The sequence below is a fragment of the Acomys minous genome (assembly GCF_964271855.1).
Source record: "Acomys minous genome assembly, chromosome: 18".
NCBI classification, from domain to species: domain Eukaryota; kingdom Metazoa; phylum Chordata; class Mammalia; order Rodentia; family Muridae; genus Acomys; species Acomys minous.
Window position 1 is genome coordinate 69,085,208 of NC_140501.1, and position 12,779 is coordinate 69,097,986.

The 12,779-nt window shown below is 42.7% G+C and overlaps 1 protein-coding gene across 1 annotated transcript in view; it reads left to right on the plus strand.

The window, feature by feature from the left end:
• ARMH4 (armadillo like helical domain containing 4) overlaps positions 1 to 12,779 on the plus strand; it is a 94,162-nt gene that overhangs the window by 38,112 nt on the left and 43,271 nt on the right. The gene's annotated exons all lie outside the window — the stretch shown is intronic.

Here is a 12,779-nt window from a genome sequence, read left to right on the forward strand (position 1 = left end):
AACTAGACACATCCTCTCCCACTGAGGCCAGACAAGGCAGGCCAGTTAGAGGAAGGGGATACAAAGGCAGGGATCAGAGTCAGAGAGGACCTCCATTTCAGTTGTTGGGGGACCCACATGTAAATCAAGCTGTGCATCTGCTACATAAGTGCAGGGAGCCTAGGACCAGCCCATGCTTACTTTTTGGTTGAAGATTCAGTCTCTGTGAGCCTCCATGAGCCCAGGCTGGTTGACACTATAGGTCTTCTTTACTCTCTTGATGTGATGAGTCACCTCTTCACCAAAGAAAATCTTTTTAAAAAATATTCTGAGTCATTAACAGCTGCGGGGGCGGGGGGCACTGACATTAAACATAAAAGTCATCAAGCCACCCTTGGAGGTATTTCTTTCAATACTTTACTGTTGGTTTGGGACATGCTCTGGATGGAATTCTGTGCTTAGCACCCTGTAGATTGGGATAAAACTCTAGAGAATATATAGATGAGATTTCCTATGTAATAGGCACATGGTGAGGAGATGTCATGATGGAGAATGCTTCTCCAGAGCATGTGACTTTGTGTACAATGCTTACTGTTGAATTTCAGCTTGGTGAATCAATGAATATAATTGGCTTACTTAACAATAATATGGGGTCGGAGTTTCTTACAGGAGTACAAGTGATCTACACATAGCCACATCATTGAGAAGTTCCAGCTTTGATGACAACCTCCTAAAAGCTGCATATGGAGTTTCCCCATCAGCTAGGTCCCTCCTAGAAAGGCTGAGAGAAGCATCATTATCCCCTCACCTGAGATTATAGCCACTCAGTCCCACCTGTGCCTCTCTCCCCACTACACAGAGTCTTGGGAGGAGATATGGAAGGGATGAAGCTCTGCCAGCATCCATCTGAGCCCAGTCAGGCCCAGCTTTTGACCTCTAGAACTATGAAGTAATAGGTTTGTGATGTTTTAAGCCCCTGATTTTGTGTTAACTTGTTATAGCAGCAAGAAGAAACAAATTCAGGTTTCAGTAACTATTTAATAAAAGTATAATTGTATGTCACTTGTGGGCGGCATGCAGACATTGTAATCTTAGGTCTGACTTTTCTTCACAATACATCAGCAAAAGCGCAAATATACCAAGACCTATGAAGTAACTTGTACTTGTTACTTTCTATGAAGTAGCAAGAACAGAAGATGTAGGCAACATTCAAGCACAAAGCAGTAGATTCACAGACCCAAGTTTTCTGAAATTCTGTCTTCTTCGCGCCACCTGTGTGTTGCTATGAGTGCAGAGAGCTCTGCCTCTAGCTGAATTCACCTTTCCAGGAAGTAGTTGGAATTGAGCCACGAGACCACCTGGAGAGGGGAAATATGATTGGTGCAGTGGGTAGAGAGGGTGTCACTCACACGCATCAGTGAGTTCAGGTCTTCTGTCTTCAATCTAAAGAATTCTGCAACTAGCCATGTTAAGCTAATGACTTTACTTTAGATATGTGTTAAGTTCATAAACTCTGGGGGAAATCTTACAGGCAGCATTACTTCATGCCTTTCCTCATGAAGAGAGCATCTTGGGCCACTGTACCATTTAACTGATGTTCTAGAGGAATGAGATTTTGGAAAAGCCATCAGTTAGTTGAGTGCTGAATCATTATAACTGTCTTCATTTTTATTCCAAAAAGCCTGCATTGCACTGGACACTAGATTGAGGAAATAAATTGTTTTGGGAGTTCCTTTAAATGTCATTATATTTACTTAGTGAATGGTCTCAGGAAGAATGCTGGCAACAGATACATCTTTCACTCTCTATGGGACATTCGCTGAGCCCCTACTGAATGTTTGCTCTGTGTTTTGTAGATCGTGAAAGACTGATATGTTACCATGTCATAAATTATCCTGGAGCAGAGAACAGCCTCGCAGATGTGAGGATAGTAGCCGAGCTATTCCAAAGCGGGGAGCAGAATAATCGCCATTGCTTTACTTTGCATAGTTGGCATCCATCTGTGAGATGTGACTTTAGAAGGTTGTATTGCCACCCACTAATTTATGTCACCTTTTCTAGTAGATCCTTCTTTAGATTAGGATGCAGTGCCTTCAGAAGGCAAGGGGAGGGGGATGCAGACTCGCTCTCTGGGTAAGACATTTCCTTAAGAAGTTCTCATGCATTATACCCCACAAGGAACCACTTATCAGCTTCCTTAGCTGGCCGTTTTTCAAGTTAAATGGGAGAGAAGCGGAGGTGAATGTGCTTTAGAAAGACAGCAAAGCAGAGTGCACTGTTGCAGTAGTGTGGCAGGTACGCCCTCGAGAAACAGACTGCTCGGCCGTAAGGAAGACTCGGCCTTAAAACACGACAGCACTCCCTTCTCATCTTTCACCATCAGTTTAAAATGACGCACAGCTGAGACCAAACACTTACCTTATACTGTGGTAGCAAGGAAGAGGTGCTTTCTAAAGGACAGTGGCAGGGTGGGCATGACAGCAAATGTTAGTGAATTCTTACAAGGGACATGTAAGCTGAGGTTTCTGGGACTTTTGCGGTTAAATATGTGTGTGGAAGGAAAAGAGAAGAAAAACATTAGTCTAATGTAAAAAGCACAAAGAGAGACAGCACACTGGGCGAATCTCCCAGAGCAGGGTCCTCAGTCTTGGCTGCCTACTTAGCTATAAGTAGGTGCTCAGTTAGCTTAAAAAAAAAAAAGGTGCCTGAATGTGACATCTACAGACTTGCTGCCCTAGCTGGGATCTGCTGACCGTCCTGTCTTGGGGAGGTAGCTTCTGTGTAGGTAAGAGCTCTATTTGAGTAAGAAGGTTGGAGACGCTTCTTTCTCTGCTTTGAAGGAAACCTTCAACAGTAAAAACTTATATTGCTTCTAGTAGTGTTTTGTGTATTGATGCTTTTGGTTTTAGGTTTTATGGGTTTTCCCCCCTGAATGGGATCTTGTGGGCTCAGTCACACTGGTCTCAGAGTCTCAGCCTTGCTGTGTAGCCAAGAATAATAAACATTCACTTCTGACCCCTGCTTCTACCACTGGGCCCAGTTCTTTGCAGAGCTAGGTATCAGAGCTGGGGTGTCATGTGTGATAGGCAAATATTCTGCCAAGTAGCTTGTGCTGTGCCCCCTCCACAGGGATTATTACTGTTTCTTAAAAGAAAAATCTTCCGGCATTTTACAAGTCATATAGAGAATGGACGGAAATTCAATGTTCAAACTTTAATTTCCTTTGAAACATCATGGTCCCCATACAAATTTCAAGATGTAGACCTCAGAGGTGTGGATGTAGACACCTGCACCTGGGATTGGCCAAGCATTTGCTGATACATATGGGTCCTTTCTGTCTCAGAGATGATAGTGGGGTAGGTTTCTGGACTAGAGTCTAAAGCCACTCTATTTTCTTTGGGGATTGAATTATTTTTCCTAGACAGGTCAAACAGGTAACTTGGATGCAGACATCGCTTCTTTCTATCATGTGCCTGCCTTTAGAGTAGAGATAAAGCCAGCATCTCCCTCCCTCAGGTGCATGATCACATAGCATGCATTGCCTTGGAACCCAAGGTGCTGTTTCTTCACAGGTCTTTCCGTTTGATGTGGGTCACTTGTAGATTAGTAGTAGTTGGAGATTTCTGTCTGCCTGCATCCACATATTCAGTGCAGTTTTAAACACTCCCGTTGTGTAAATTTTCCATTTGTTTATTTTTATCTCTTGGTCTTGTTACATTTTGTGAGGCTCTCTCAGTCCCCTCCTTAGTAGGAGGTAGGCTATAAATAGGACAAATGCAACAACATGACGGACTTCCTGCAGCTCAGTCCCACTGTGCTCCCAGATGTCCAGAAGGCTGCAAACCCCAAGTCATCAGCTCCAGCAGACAGGAGGAGTCCTGAGGAGCCTGAAGAAAAGGAGGAGCTGCCTGCATGGAACTGGATGGACACTGCATTTCCTTCCGCGTTACACTTCATGGGCTCTGATGAGCAGCTGTGGGTGCTGCTGGTTATGAGCTGCGGTTTCCTTTTCACCAAGGGCTGTGAAGGCGTCTGGGAAGAGGAGAGGACTGACAGACAAATGGGGCTTGGAACTGACAGCATTAGCTGAGCTCAGAGTCTCATTGTATAATTCCAGCACTGAGGCAGGGGGATTGCCATAAGTTTTACATAGGCTGCAAATCTGGGCTATAAGGTACTCACCTTATAGATAGTAGCTAGTATGGGCTACAGAGTGAGACCCTGTCTGATCCTCTCTCTCCAAGCTGAATGGATATGAAGCGCAGTTTTGTGGGTTGTGCTGTGCCATGTGTGGTTTTCTTGGATTGACTTGTATAATACTCATCGGGAGCACTCCCTCCCCCAGGATTTCAGGCAGAGACAACTGACGGAGCTCACTCATGTCAGAGCAGTAGAGAGAACTATGTCACTAACAAGATACCATTCACCTCGTCATAAATACCCTTCTCTTTCCATGTCTTATTTTGAAAAGAAAAAATTAGTATAATGTCAAGTCTAAGGCTTCTTCTTCTTCTTCTTTTTTTTTTTTTTAACACTCTCACACATTGCAGGCTGGCCTCAAACTACCTATGTGGTTTGTAATGTCCTTGAATTTCTGATGATGTTGAAACATCTTAGTGCTGGGATTACAGGCAGCCAGCTCCCTGGCAGTGCTTGGGGTCAAACCGTTGGCTTCAGCACGCTGCATGCTAGGCAACTGCTCTCCCCACTGAGCTACACCACCAGCCCTACCTTTCAAATATCAATGGGTGGAATCCACAGTGCTGTACTGAGTGTTAGTGGGGCAACGTGGCAGCCATGTGCCTTAATGATTCTCCCAGGTATATTCTTGCTAGGACATGAAACATTTCAGCTCAGAGAGAAGTCTTTAGGTCACTTAACTCCAAGAACTCACAGTTGAGTGCGCTGTAGCAGTAAGCTCTATGTGACCTTCCAAAAGAATTGTTAAGCCACCTGGGGATGCTGAAGCTGTGTTTGGGATTAAAAGGGATGCTGATACAGAGTCAAAATGCAACTCGGGGAAATGCAAAGGGGGAGATTAAATGTTCAAACAAGATCAAGTAACAAGAGGTTCAGCAGATCAAGCATCAGGACGTCTCCTAAAACGTACTTACCATCCTTCTGCACCCCTGATGCGTGCAAGATTTTCGTGTTCTAATCTCCTCCCGTACTTCCTTCAGTTGCTTTACAGAGGCTGCCTCCATGATGCTCCAGTCATCTTCAGAATCACCGGGATGTGTATGGAACATTGCTGAGGAGGCAGTTTTTCTCCTACACTTTTCTTTCCGTGAATGGTCTTCTTATTTCATTCTTACAGATGAAAAGTCTGTCTACACTCAGATATGGCTGAAGCTTTTCCCTTGGGAACCCAGCTCACCCAAACCCCTTCGTGAAGTCATGGGCCTTAGCCTCCAGCACTGACTACTACTGATTGCTTGAAGGTGGGGGTGAGGGGTAGCTGACTTTGAGGTAGCTGCCACTTGGGGTTGGGAACATTTCAGCCCAGCTGGGAGAAGGGAGGGGACACTGTCTCTGATAGCTATAGTCATGGTAGAGGTTTAAAAGACACCAGTTTAGACTCCTGGGAAAATGATAATCCATCAGACTCTGGAAATTCTCCATCATGTTCATAACAGACACCAAGCTTAGGTATCACACAGCAGTAGGAAGCCACCTGACTTGCGCTCTTTGGATTTCTATGTAGAATTCATTCAATGTGGTTTTTATCCACTCCAAAACCTTTAATAATAACTAATGATGCCACCAAGGTATAAGCCTTGGAGCCCACCCTCCTGACTCACTGCCCCCCCCCATCTTGTTGCCTGATTTTACTTTGGCATATTTTAAGAATGAGATAAGCAGGATGAGTTACTGATAGGGCTCCGACAACTGTAGGATACTTGAATGCTTTTCAATGGCTCCTGACCTTGAAACTCATGTTAATGGCATAGGCTCATCACTCTGTAGACAAGATAGTTTTAACACAAACTTCCACTGCATGGACCAACTCAGCAGTAGGAAGTGGAGGGATTCTGACTGGTTAAGTTGTGCTAACATTCACTAAGGGCCTTGTGAATATATGTTTGCATATGCGACTATTCATATATGTGACGCACATGGGTGTGTGTGAGCACAGTTGTGGAGGCCAGACATCAATGTTCTGTGTCTTCTTTTTTTTCTATTTTTTTAAGTTTTTAAAAATTTTTTTATTAATTTATTCTTGTTACATCTCAATTGTTATCCCATCCCTTGTATCCTCCCATTCTTCCCTCCCTCCCATTTTCCCCTTATTCTCCTCCCCTATGACTGTTCCTGAGGGGGATTTCCTCCCCCTGTATATGCTCTGTGTCTTCTTTAGTTGCTCTCCACCTTGTATTTTGAGGCAGCATCTCTCACTGAACCCAGAGTTCATTTATTAGGCTATGCTGGCTGGCCCATGAGTCCCAGGAATCCACTGGCTGTGTGCCCTTAAACACTGTACTTATCTACATGTGACACCATATCCAGTGTTCATATGGGTGCTGGGGACCAAACTCAGGTATTTTTCTTGTGCTCTGGGCACTTAACTGACTAATGCAGGTCCCCAGATTCTCCCTCCACATCTTCCCTTTCACAGTGATTCTTTCTTCTTTATATTTCTTTTTATAAATTAAAAAAATAATTTTATAAGTTAGAAAATGAAGTAGCAGGTTTCATTGTAGCGTTTTGTAACTATGTTTTCATACTTTGTTCTTCATCCTTCTGCCCATCACACTATTTATTTTCTGGAGAACATTTTGAGGCTAGATTATCCAGAACACGATCTAGCACTTTAGATTTTTTTAATTAATTAATTTATTTATTTATTAAGACAGGGAGTCATTCAGCTAGCCTGGCATCAAATCTGCTATATAACTGAGGATGACCTTGAACCTCTGAAACCTCTGCAGGTGCGGGAGTTACAAGCATGTGCCTCCATGCAGGACTTTAAGTGTTGCTAGGTATTGAGCCCAGAGCTTTACAGACACTAGGAAAGCACTTTTTTCAATTTTTTGATCTCCAAACTGAGCTATATCTCAAATCTTAATTTTTTTAAGCTTGAGTTTTGTGTCTTGTACTATTTTGTGCTGTAGAAATGATCAGACCTTGGAAACAATGGGCCAGTTACCTTCACTGGCACAGACTGTAACTCAGATGAAAATCAGATGTTTCCTTTTCAGAATGAGAGTTTATTACAGACTTTCAATTGTCTGAGTGTAGGGGCATGTGCTTTCAATTGCAGCAACAAGCGGCAGGTCTGAGTTCAAGGCATGGTTGGACTACCTGTTATATTCTTGTCCAGCCAAACCTACCAGTGACTCAGAAAGAAAGAAAGAAAGAAAGAAAGAAAGGGAGGAGGAAAGGAAGGGAGGGAGGAGGAAAGAAAGAAAAAAGAGAAAAGAAAAGTAAAACAAAAAAGGGAAAACTGCAAATATTTAATCAGAGGGTCTTATAGAGACAGATGTTGTAAGGTTCCCACCAAGGAATAAAAACAGCTTAGTCTTGCCTAGAGCAGTAGACACTATGTACACTGTCCTCTTCGCCACTGGCTAAAACAGACACTAGAGTTGCTTTTCCTGCGGCTCACTTCTAACTCACCTCTTAAATGCTTATGGATTCTGGTTCGAGAATTTTCCTTTTTGTCTGTCATTATTGGTTCTTGTGTCAAAGTTCACCTTAGATAAATTTAGACTCATTTGATTTTGAAAATTTTTTCTGAAAACTCAAACCCAAATATCTTTTTAAATTAGTACTATTAATTAAGTTATTTGTTTACTTTACATCTTGATCTCAACTTTCCCTCCCTCTTCTCCTCCCAGTCCCCATTTCACTTTTCTGCCCCTTCTCCTCAGAAGAGGGGAGACCCCCATGGACATCACCCAGCCTTGGCACATCAAGTTGCTGTAAGACTCTGCACATCTTCTGTTGAGGCTAGGCAAGGCAGGTCAGTCCAGGGAAAAGGATCCAGAGGCGGGCAGTGTAGTCAGAGGCAGGCCTGCTCCCTCTCTAGGACTCGCACATGAAGACCCAGCTGCCCAGCTGTTACATATGTGCTGAGGGCCTGGGCCCATCTCATGCATGGTCTCAAATCCAAAGAGCTAAGTGTCAAATCTTCCCCTTGATTTAATATTTTTTAGTCCCTCAGGGCTCTCATTTTGATAATGAATCATAGTGAATTAGATTACTGGAAAACATCTTCCCTTCGCTAGGAAGGAAGTCCTGTGAAAACCCAGGAGTCGATTCTCCTTCGAACAGAGGGAAAAGGAGACTTGGAATGAAGCCAGAAGCCAATCCCCGCATCAGCCACAGTTAATAAAAACATTAATATGGCACATTACACCCCAGGAAAATGCTGTGAACTAATTTCCTTGCAATCAGAATGCACTTACAGGGACCAGTTGGGGAATTATTAACATGTGAAAACCTTTAAGTAGGCTCTTCTGGCAATTAAACAAGAAGAAATATTAGAACTGAAAAAAATTTTCACAAAGGAAGAAGCAAAGTCTAGATTGCTCTCTTTAAACAAACAAACAAACAAAGACAATGAGCCAAGGTGATGTTGAAAGCCTTCTAGCTGTGTCCAAACAAAATCAATCAGGCGATTGTCCTTATCTCTTGATTTGAGATTATGCTAGTCAAAGTGATTATCTTAATGAAATACAGGACCACTGTATTAACCAATCTGAAATAGAGTCTGCAAACAAAACTGGATTTACTCAATGATGTTTAGAAAAGGAGCACACTTCACCATTCTCTCTCTCTCTCTCTCTCTCTCTCTCTCTCTCTGTGTGTGTGTGTGTGTGTGTGTGTGTGTGTGTGTGTGTGTACATGCATGCATGGTGTGAGCATGCATGAGGAGGCCAGGGTCCTACATCTTCCTGGGTCACTCTCCACCTTAGGCTGTGGGATAGAGAGGGCTTCTCGCTGAACCTGGAGCTTCCTGATGTGCTAGCAAGGCCTGGGGGTCTTCTCACCTCTACCTCCCAAACACTGGGCTTACAGGAGCATACTGCCCCTGTGCCTAGTGCTGTGGCACTCTTCAAGCTTGTCTGGCTGCCCTTCACTCATGAAGCCTATTCCTCAGGCTGCACTTCATGTTTACAATAGAAATCAGAGCAGTTAAGTATATGTCCCCGTATCTTCAGTTAGTGCTGAAGCCTCTTACAGCTGAGCCTCCTGAAATCAAACAGAGAACTTGGTCATTTTCTTTCAGTATTTGAAAATCAGTATCTATGGCTTTTCTATCTCAGGTCCCTTCTATTTCTTATTTGCACAGAAAACTTCATTCACAGAACGTGGTGCAAGATACAGATCTGTGGTCATCCAAAAGTTCCAACTCAGTCCACGTAAAAGGCTGTGGACAGTCATGTGTGGACAGACAGAGTATTAGGACTCAGGGAGGGACCCAAGAGTGAAGGCAGGCTCACCACTGAGGAGGTTTTGACTTAACATCTTCCACATCTGAGCTCCTCTGTAGGACTGAATCTCAGGGTGAATTAAGCGGGCATGAGTTTTCATGTTTCCCTCTAGAAAATGTAGCAACAGTTTGAAACAGGGTGGGCTAGTAAGGAAAGAGCTGAGAGAAAGAAAGAGGGGGGTTCTTTTTTAAAGATAATAACTGCTTTAGAAATCAAAGGCGCCACATGTGAATATGTGCACACCGGATGGGGTTTGTGTTTGATTACTAACAACCAATACTGCCTCTACTATCTTTTGCACCTTTAGCTTTGTGGTGTTGGGGACCTGAGCCAGGGTCTTGCACATGCCGTGTAAGCTCTGTCCCCTGACCTGGCTGCCCATCTCAACACCTGAGCATCTTCTGACGTGCACAAGAGGCACCAGTGTGCTAATTTTTCAAGCGGCCAAGATATACCTCATAGTATTCTAGGTTTCAGATTCTTTTTATTTAGGTTGGAGTTGCCAATTTTTACGGGACAAATTCCCAAAGAAGTGGGAATTTCACAAAGCCGAATATAAACATAAGCGTGTTATTCAGACAAGAGGAACTGAATTAATGGTGTTTCCTCTAGTGAGTCATCCGTGATAGCCCCCTCCTAGCCCCCTTCAGCCAGGCTCCCAGGAGGGGGCGCTGCAGCCAGGCACTGGTGTTCAGGGTTTTGAGCCTAATTCTCTGTGGACACATCAGTGAAATCAACACAGAAGTGTGTCCTCTATTCAAAGTAGAGATAACTTTAAGGATTATTGTACATAATGGCATGTGGCATCTAAACGCCCTGGGGTCTTTCTTGTCTGAGGCATCCTCTGCAATAAGCATTTGGGAAGATGGCAGTTCCTTAAATGTAGCAATAGATGGCGCTGTAGTCAACTAAAACCTCTGGAAATCTGTGACCTGAAGGATTCTGTTAAAGGGAAAGTAGTTTAAAATTTGCCCAGGCATCACAATTTGCTCCTCACTCCAAACTCAAATCCTTCAGCCAACACAAAATTTTCTAAAAATATATAGATTTATTATCATTAATTTACATATGTGTGTGCATGTGTGTGTGGGAGCCTGTGTGTGCCATGATGTGTATGCAGAGGCCAGAGGACAAGTTGCGGAAGTTACTTTTCTCCTTCCACCATGTGGGATCTGGGAATCGAACTCAGGTCATCAGGATTAGCAGCAAGCGCTACCAACTGAGCCATATCACTTGCTCTAAAGTTAGCTTTCAAAGCTTTCAAAATATATATTCCTTATGGATTTTGATTGGATTCCTTATGGGGTTTTACACTTAAGTGTTCTTCTGCTTTTTTTTTTTCAAATTGTCCCCACACACCCACTTCCTTCACTGTGGCCCCTGCTCCTCTTTGATGCATTCCCTTCCTTGAGATAGTTTTCTGTTGTGCTTACACGGCAACATAGACTATTTCCTCTATTTCTTTAAGACCCCTTCCTCTCTATTATGATCTCCATTCTAGTTTTATGACACCCACCCAATATCTACAAACACACACACACACACACACACACACACACACACACTTTAAATGTAGGTTTTGCATTTGAGAGACAGTGTGCAGTATTTATCTGAATCTGGCTCATTTCCCTTAATGCAATGATGTTCAGTTTTATCCATTTCCCCCACTCCAAAACAAATACTATTACACACACACATACACACACACAATTTTTTTTTTAGGAAAAATGTGATCTATAAATTGTTCCATTCCATCCATCCAACAGATAGATAATCATGAGGCAACCATGAGCATTTGGGAGAGCGGATTAAAGAGGTGGTGACCCCCAAGAAATGATCCCACTATATGCTAAGGCATAAAACTGGGAAGCCCTTGTCACCTGGCTTCACTCTCTTTAGGAACCCCACCGGCTTGTGCTAGGTCTCATTTGCCATCTGCACTATTTGAATTGCATACAGATTAGCTTCCTTCTCCTGATGTTATTTAGGTAATTTAAACTACCTAAATTAATTACAATTCATATTACTGTCATGTATCTCCTGATTGAATGCAATCTGCCTAGTGTTCGGCTTTTGCACTAAAATACTCTGAGAAAGTCCCAGTATCATTAGCATGTGGTGTGTGGAAGGCACATTTAATGTTGAAGCACTCTGTCTTTCCCTGGAATTTTAATTCATCTCCCACTGGGGTGCTTTGATCCATAAGCAAAAGGAGTGGGAAAGGCAAAGCCAAGAGTTGATCTGGCATGCGGGAAAGGACAGGCCATTGCATTCAGTCTTGAACATTTTAACCAGACAGTAAAATAAAGGTTGACACAAAACATAAAACTCCTCTCTTCCATATTTACCTGTATCTCCAGTGGCTCACTAATTATATTTTAAAACCCAAATTCAATGCATCAAGCATTCTGAAGACTGATTTCTGAAGGACTAAATCTAAATCTGTTTGTCACCTTTTAAGGGGATTAAAAAATCTGTATTGTAAGAAAATCTGTTTCATGAATCACTGGTAGTGGTTCTTGCCTTTAGTTAGGACCTCGCAGAAGTAAGTTCCCTGTTATTTTTGATGCTATTACTATTTTATTTCATTTTTTTTACAAAAAAATGCTGTCTCAGGACTTCTGTCATTTTTTAAAAATACATTCAAACCCTTCATTTAATTATCATTGTATAAAAACTATGACTTAAGGCTACTATGATATTTCCAACAATTTTCTTTAGATAAGTAAATATTTACACATACCAGATTACAAAATAAATAATCAGTATAGTGAAAAGCTTACTGCATTGTTTCTCTTAATTTGTGTATGTCTTTATGTCTATTTCATATCTCTCCTCTCTCTCTCTCTCTCTCTCTCTCTCTCTGTGTGTGTGTGTGTGTGTGTGTGTGTGTGTGTGTGTGTGTGTGTGTGTGTGTGTAGCTGAAACTAGTCTTGAACTCAAGCATGTAGCTCAGGCTGGCCTCAAACTCTAGATCCTGTAGGCTTGTCTCCTGAGGTCCTCTTGTCTGTGTTAGGGAGTTGGCAGTGCTTGATGATGCTGTAACTTGAAAACGGAAGCATAGTCTTATAGTAGCCCAGGAAGACTTACTGCTCTGGCTGTGCTGTTAGCATGCTGTGGCCTTAAGTAAACCTTTTAGTCACTCAGAGCCTTTAGCTTTTATCTGATATGATGTCACCTCCAATGGAGCTGGCCCATCTCCCCTTCTGAGTTTATGTTGCTGTCCTTGGTCTGAACTTTCATCCTGTGATCTAGGGACTATCAACTTTTTCTTCTTCAAACTGATAGGAGTACAGAGCCCAAGACCCTACTTTTCCAGTTCTTCCACTTCCTGTCTATTCTCCACATGGTTTCAGAGACACG